The sequence below is a fragment of the Sander vitreus genome, chromosome 13, assembly GCF_031162955.1.
Source record: "Sander vitreus isolate 19-12246 chromosome 13, sanVit1, whole genome shotgun sequence".
NCBI classification, from domain to species: Eukaryota; Metazoa; Chordata; class Actinopteri; order Perciformes; family Percidae; genus Sander; species Sander vitreus.
Window position 1 is genome coordinate 23,494,899 of NC_135867.1, and position 7,468 is coordinate 23,502,366.

The 7,468-nt window shown below is 39.7% G+C and overlaps 1 long non-coding RNA gene across 2 annotated transcripts; it reads left to right on the forward strand.

The window, feature by feature from the left end:
• Positions 1 to 1,255: 1,255 nt before the first annotated feature.
• LOC144527950 (uncharacterized) lies at positions 1,256 to 7,262 on the forward strand. 2 transcript variants are annotated; one of them, XR_013502862.1, is made up of 3 exons: positions 1,256 to 1,577; positions 3,012 to 3,126; positions 4,505 to 7,262. It is a non-coding gene; the product is annotated as an uncharacterized LOC144527950 (long non-coding RNA). The 2 variants fall into 2 exon arrangements; XR_013502861.1 differs by lacking the exon at positions 4,505 to 7,262 and adding an exon at positions 3,341 to 4,283 and having other exon boundaries at positions 1,259 to 1,577.
• The last annotated feature ends 206 nt before the right edge of the window (positions 7,263 to 7,468 follow it).

Genomic DNA, 7,468 nt, shown 5'->3' on the forward strand with positions numbered 1-7,468 from the left:
GTCACATCCTTGATCCGGCATCCCAGGGGAAACCTTTCTCTCACAGTGTGTGTGTGTGTGTGTGTGTGTGTGTGTGTGTGTGTGTGTGTGTGTGTGTGTGTGTGTGTGTGTGTGTGTGTGTGTCAGCACCTCTTCCGTTCATCCCTTCATCCGTCTACAGCATAGTAACGCAAAGCAGAGCAATGGCGGCTTAATGACACAAGCTCTGGTGGCAAAGTGCATGGCCCTTCACATGGGCACTTCCCTCCCCAGTGAAAGTAAAGGGGTGTTGTCTAGTGTGTACTCAGAGATCAAAAGCCTTTCAGGACTCATGCAACATGAAAAACACTGTCAGATGGAACAGATTGGCAAGGACAGTAACTTCTCAGTTTGAATATCAACACTTCCCCTTTTAGAACAAATGTGTGACCTTATTCAAACGAGCTGAGAGAGACACACGTCCTCTCTTTGACTCCTGCCTCCCTGTCAACGGCGTGGGGCTGAACGAGCAGGACAGGATTGGTTTTATTCCAAACACCAGTAACACCAGATCTTATGACTGAGTTTCCCAGGGTCTGATTACATATGTGAGACACTGTAAGAACATGTTTCTCCTGCCAGTTTACCCCATTGATATCCATGAAATATTAGATGCAGAGAATGTGCTGTGCACCCACATAGGAGGGAAAGTGTACATTTCATTATTTCTTTGAAATCTTAGAAATTTGACTAATGACATAATCTGGTGTTTTAAAATGTCAGAGATAATCTGCCTATGAAAGTAGTGAGGGTGAACCAAAAGACTACAGTTGAAGACTGAGGGGTTCATTACCACAAGCTTCACGTTTCACATTTCATCAATAGAAAAAATATTAATTAAGGACACTTTGATTCAACTCAATTTTATTTAGTGTCAATTCCTAACAGACATCTCGAGGCACTTTACAGATAGAGTAGGTCTAGACTTCACTCTATAAGTTACAGAGAGCCAACAACTCCCCCAAGAGCAAGCATTTAGTGTGACAGCGGCAAGGAAAAACTTCCCTCTTCAAATACAGACAAAAATACAAAGTAGTAATTTTCCTTTAAATGGCTAGTTACCATTCGCCCAAGCTAAACTACTATTCATTTGTCATTCAAATGCTAATAAATAACTAGAAAAGAAGACACTGTGCAGCACAGCAGATGTCTGTTCAGCTATCACAACAGTCGTGAGTTTTCACCACGCTTGTGTTGTTTCTGTGCTGCGTGTCACGGCAAGAGAGTTTCACAGTAAAGGGGAGAATAACAGGAAGGGGAGGAATGGGACTTGAAGGCAGGTGAGTGAGCAGAGGAAAATAGCTACTGTTGACAGCACAGACCGGTCTGCTGTGGTCAGGTCCAATGTCTGGACTCTGAAGAAACACTGAGGGATTCCTCTTATAATCAGCAGTCAGAAAAACTGGATGAGCTAACATTTGCTTCAAAGGATGTCCAACTTATGACTGTGGTTTATCTGCTTGTCAAAGATACAACCACTTAGAAAACTCAACATTGAAGGCATACTAAATGACTGACAGAGAGGAAACCTCGCTGCTTTGGGAAAGTGTAAGCCAGCGGTAAGCATTTTTTACTGAAACTGATCAAATACATTTTAGGAGAGAGTTTATATTTTAGAAAATATCCAAAGCCTCTTTCTTGGAAATCCATTCCTCTTCCACTGTTGCAGCAAATAAACGTCTGTCTCTTTTCATCAGGAGCATCTTGAATGCATTATTCATACAGTATTTCCCTCTGTTTGGATGGTATTCTGGACTCCTCTCATTCAGATCATTTGTACTTTTGTCCATGTATCTAGTATAAATAAATGATTAGCCGCTGCAGATGTTTGTCTTCCCCATTAAGCTGCTTCTCTCATCATTTATCCTCTGAAACTGAAGTTTACTTCATCTTTAACTTGGCTAAGTTCTTCTGTGGAAAGAAAGAAAGAAAGTAATCACTTTGAAATGTTCCTCTGTTACTGTTTGCAAATTGTTTTCAACGCACACTGATGTACTCTGGAGCCGCTTCATAAACACTTTGCCAGAATAATTCAGCTGTAAATCAAAAAGTTATTACTTCATAGTGCACTTCCAACCAGAAAATACAGCTTTTTTTTTTTTTTTTACACATAAAATCATTTTGAGTGCTTTTTCAGTCATCTTTTCCATCGGTTCTTTATGGAGCTGCATAGCAAAGTGAAATAATACTCAATTGTCAAACGTCTTCCTCCCTTGCCTTGTTTTGGCTGTAGAGACACCAGTGCATGCTCAGTCATGAATGTGAGTTTGTAGCCCTGCCTCGCTTCTTGATTGCGCCTGTCTGGTCATGCTCAGCTCATCTCAGGGATGTTTCCACTCATCGGAGGCGTCGCAACACAGAGTGAATATTAACAGAGAAAGAGGGGGACAGAGCAGATTATGCAGCCTTGTAACTTTTAATGAGCTGTCACACCGTCAGACTCCGACAGATAATTAACCTCCATGATTTGTCATGTCATAATATCACTGGAAGATTCTTCTGTGTGCCTCGGGATGGACTTTTTAATCTGCGTGTGATCTGCATGTTTACTGGCTGCAGGTAGTGGTGGAATGTAACTAAGTACATTTACTCAAGTACTGTACTTAAGTACAAATTTGCGGTACTTGTACTGTACTAGAGTCTTTTCTTTTCATGCCACTTCCTACTTCTACTCCACTACATCTCAGAGATAAATATTGTACTTTTAACTCCACTACATTACTCTGACAGCTTTAGTTACTAGTTACTTTACAAATTAAGATTTTTGCACACAAAACACATGTAATTTATAAAATATGATGCTTTATTATAAATTTAACTACCCAACAATATAACAGCCTACAAGTCCAGCTGAAATGATTAGCTGATTAATCACTTAGTTGATTGACAGAACTGTTTGGATCGTTTCCAGTTTCTAAAAATGTTCTGCATTGAGTACTTTTTTGTTTGTTTTTAAGATTGTTTTTTGGGCTTTTATGTCCTTTAATCAACAGCTGGAATCGACAGCTTGAAGAGAGGAAAGGGGAGAGAGAGGGGGGACGACAAGGGCTGCGGGTCGGATTGAACCCGGGCCGTTGCCAAGGATACATGGGACATGCGCTCTACTGGGTGAGCTGAAGGTCACATTGAGTACTTTTACTTTGAATATTTTAATTACATTTTCCTGATGATACTTACATACTTTTACTTAAGTAACATTTTTAATGCAGGACTTTTACTTGTAACAGAGTATTCTTATAGTGCGGTATTAGTACCTTTTACTTAAAGGGGCGCTATGCAGTGTTGGCCATTTCTTCACTGTTTTCTCTCTTTTTGCTCGCAGGTTTCTCTACAGAGCTCCCTCTACAGCTTCAGAATAGATATTTGTCAGCTCCTATGATTACTCGTGTCTGACTCCTCCCTCGGTCAGTCTGCCGTTTCCTCTTTCTCTGTTCCTCCGACAATGCTTTCCTAACTTTCTGCTTCTTTTTTGCCGGCTCAGCCATGACGATAGTGTGAAAAACTCCATCGCTACCTTGTTCTTATAGCTAGCCGGTTCCTGTATGCGTGCAGTGCCGTGAAGCTATTCGTCACATCGTGAGACCTGATATCACGCCATACTTCCTGATACTGAGGCCGGCGGCTCGCCAGCCAAAAGTCGCAAGGGTGGTTTTTCCGCTCACAGGCGCTAGGGGGGGGGCGAGACGACCACCATTCAACCCGAAGAAAAGTCTGCATAGTTCCCCTTTAAGTAAGGGTTAAGATCTGAATACTTCTTCCACCACTGGTCATGGGAAAACATTCAACCTGCACGCCTGGAGGACAGCAGCTCCCCTTCCTCATATTTCTCTCTCTCTCTGTCTTCCTCTCCTCTTTTCACCCTTGACTGTATTCTGTCTTTCTCACCAGCTCTCAAGTCCAGCTGCAAACATCAAGGTTTTGTACAGTAAGCCATTGGCAGTAGTGGAATGTAACTAAGTACATTTACTCAAGTACTGTACTTAAGTACAAATTTGAGGTACTTGTACTTTACTAGAGTCATTTCTGTTCATGCCACTTTCTACTTCTACTCTGCTACATTTCAGAGAGAAATATTGTACTTTTTACTCCACTACATTAATCTGACAGCTTTAGTTACTATTTACTTTACAAATTAAGATGTTTGCACACAAAATACATGTAGTTTATAAAATATGATATTTTATTATAAATTAAACTACCCAACAATATAACGGCCTACAAGTCCAGCTGAAATGATTAGACCATTAAACACTTGATTGACAGAACAGTTTGGATCGTTTCCAGTTTCTAAAATGTGAGGATTTTTCTGCATTGAGTACTTCTACTTTTAATACTTTAAGTACTTTTTCTGATGATACTTACATACTTTTACGTAGGTAACATTTTCAATGCAGGACTTTTACTTGTAAGGGAGTATTTTTACAGTGTGGTATTAGTACTTTTACTTAGTAAAGGATCTGAATACTTCTTCCACTACTGGCTGCAGGTACGAGGAGATGGAGGAGAGGAAAAAGAGAGGAGTGATTGTGATGGAGGTCAGAGATTATGCCGGCGGATGTTGATTCCTCGGGCAGTGCCGGTCCTCTGGGAAGTCTCAGTCTTTTTATAGTCTCCGTGGTCAGGCTGGAGGAGCTGCTGAGATCCCACACAGCCCACATGACACCTCATTTCTTTTCTTATTTCATCTCTCTCTCTCTATCCATCTCCTCTTAAAGAGAGCCAACATAAAGCTAATGTTTGTATCTAAAGTGCTGCGCTCTCCCCAGGACGTTTCCCTCATAGTGGCCAGGAAGGTTGTTCAAATAAACACTACACATGTAGACTCTCACTCGCTGTTTCACTCCCTGGAGGAGGCAGCTTGGGAGATTTACTGTGTATTTTACTGTTATCAGGCATAAATGGCATTCGTGACGCATCACTCGAGATTTATGCGGCAAAGAACATATCAAGAGATATGCAGGCGCCAGTTATGTAAAGAAATTCACAAATGGGATGTGAGAAAAAGCAGCAACACATACAGAAGCACCCGCGTGGACTGTGTGTGTGTGTGTGTGTGTGTGTGTGTGTGTGTGTGTGTGTGTGTGTGTGTGTGTGTGTGTGTGTGTGTTCAAATTTGTTTCTTAGGATAAACCCTTTGAGATGTATCATCTCGTTTTCGAGGGGGTCCCAACTATACCAAAAATAACACAATCATTACGTACAACATACATACAACTGGCAAAAAACTAAGTGTGTGTGCATGTGTGCATGCTGTACACAGGCACAGCGCCACACACTCTATGAGAACAGTGAGAGGCTGCATCTTGTCTGTGGGTGGGACCAGATGAGCAGACAGTCCAGTTTACCAAACTGTGAGCTGAGCTGGAGCTTCTAAGTTCCGGACGGGCTCCGAGGACGGAGGAGGGGGGTTGGCTGGGAAACACAGACGCAATTTTTGTATGGCTCACCTCCTGCATCTCTATACATCTTATTCGCTGTCACACACGCAAACACATCTATAAACACAGTAGTTTTCCATCAAATCCAATGACATCCTCCACTAATATTTTGGTTAGTTACACAACCCTTAAATTGGGACTCCCAAGTGTTATTGTCAGAAGGCATGTACAGTGTATACTGCTTGTAGTCTATCTTGTTTTTGCCTTCTGTAAGCTCCTCTAGTCTGGTAAGTACAGGTACCACCATATCATTTAGTAAGCCAGAAAAATATTTAGTATGTCCTAATCAAGGTTATTGTGGTTTCAAATTTTCAATTAGTTCGATTTTATGTTAGTTTTGACTTTTTGATTTCATTTTAGTTTAGTTTTCAGAGTGTGTTTGCTAGTTTTAGTTCAATTTCAGTTTTTCAGAAAGATTTAGTTTTCATATATTGAGTTTTAGTTTTACCAGAGTTTTAGTTTGTTTTTGTTAGAGCCAGGTATACTGTCTCAGAAGAATGTAGCTACATATACATACAAAATACATGGTTCAAGAACTTTAGGAATGGCCATGATGTTAAATGCTTCATCTTTGCGCTTCTTGAAGGTTTTAGTTTTTATTTAGTTTATCTTTACTAAAACTTTTTCACTACAAATCTTTCGCTTAGTTTAGCTTTAGTAACAATCCCTTGCACAGCATGTATTAGCAAGAAGATAAAAGTTCAAGATGCAATTTTATGATAAAGTAGTATGACCAATTGTATGCATACTGCGTGCAGCAGTACATCCTTTGTAAAGGCAGCTGCAGTACGTATTAAAAAGTAAAAAGAATCTATGTTCTCACGTAAGGTATTTAAGTACAGTTTTGAGGCACCTGTACTTTGCTTGAGTATATCCATTTAGTGTTACATTCTACTTCTACTACACTACATTTCAGATGAAATATTGTACTTTACTACTACATTAATCTGACAGCTTTAGTTACTTTGCAAATTAAAATTTTTGCACACAAAACACATGTAGTTTATAAAATACGATGTTTTATTATAAATTAAACTACCCAACAATATACATACTAATACATAATACTTTTTATTCCACTGCATGTATGGGTTATATACTACTTGAGATTGACAGGGACAAAAGGGGGCTGTGGGCCACAACATTTAAATCTTGCTAACGGATAAGTAATTATATTAAAAACAGTATTTATTATCATCATTTTATTTAAATAATGATATCAATATAATAATCCAGTAATATAATATATGAGATTATAGCCTTGACAGAATGCATTCTGCTGCATAATGAATACTTTTACTGATAATTCTTTCAGCACAGCATGTTTTATGTTGTGGTATCACTATTTTTACTTCATTAAAGGATCTGAATACTTCTTCCACCACTTCCCTTATTGAAGCCTTAGTTTGACTAGTGTTCTTATGTGGTGGCTAGTGCTCTCCTGTATGCTGTTGCATGCTGGGGCAGCAGACTAAGAGTGGCAGACACCAACAGACTCAACAAACTGATTCACAAGGCCAGTGATGTTGTTGGTGTGGCGCTGGACTCCTTAAAGACAGTGTCAGAGAGGAGGATGCTATCCAAAATACACTCCGTCCTGGACAACTCCTCCCACACACTTCACAACACACTGGTCAGTCTGAGGAGCACCTTCAGCAACAGACTCAGACTCCCATGATGCACCACAGAACGCCACAGGAGGTCATTACTGCCTGTGGCCATCAAACTATATAACTAACACTGTATTTATGTTGACACTGCACTGAATTTGTACAATCCATTTGAAACAATGTTTTTAACCTAATGCTACTTGTAATCTAATTTCACTTACTTCTACTTATGTATTTATTTATTTATTACTGTAGCTATGTTACTTTATACACTTATTGACTCTTATTTTACCTTGAATTTGACTGTGAGCAACTGCAACTAAAAAATTTCCCTGAGGGGATCAATAAAGTATTCTGATTCTGAAGCCTTAGTTTGACTAGTGTCCTTATTGAAGCCTTAGT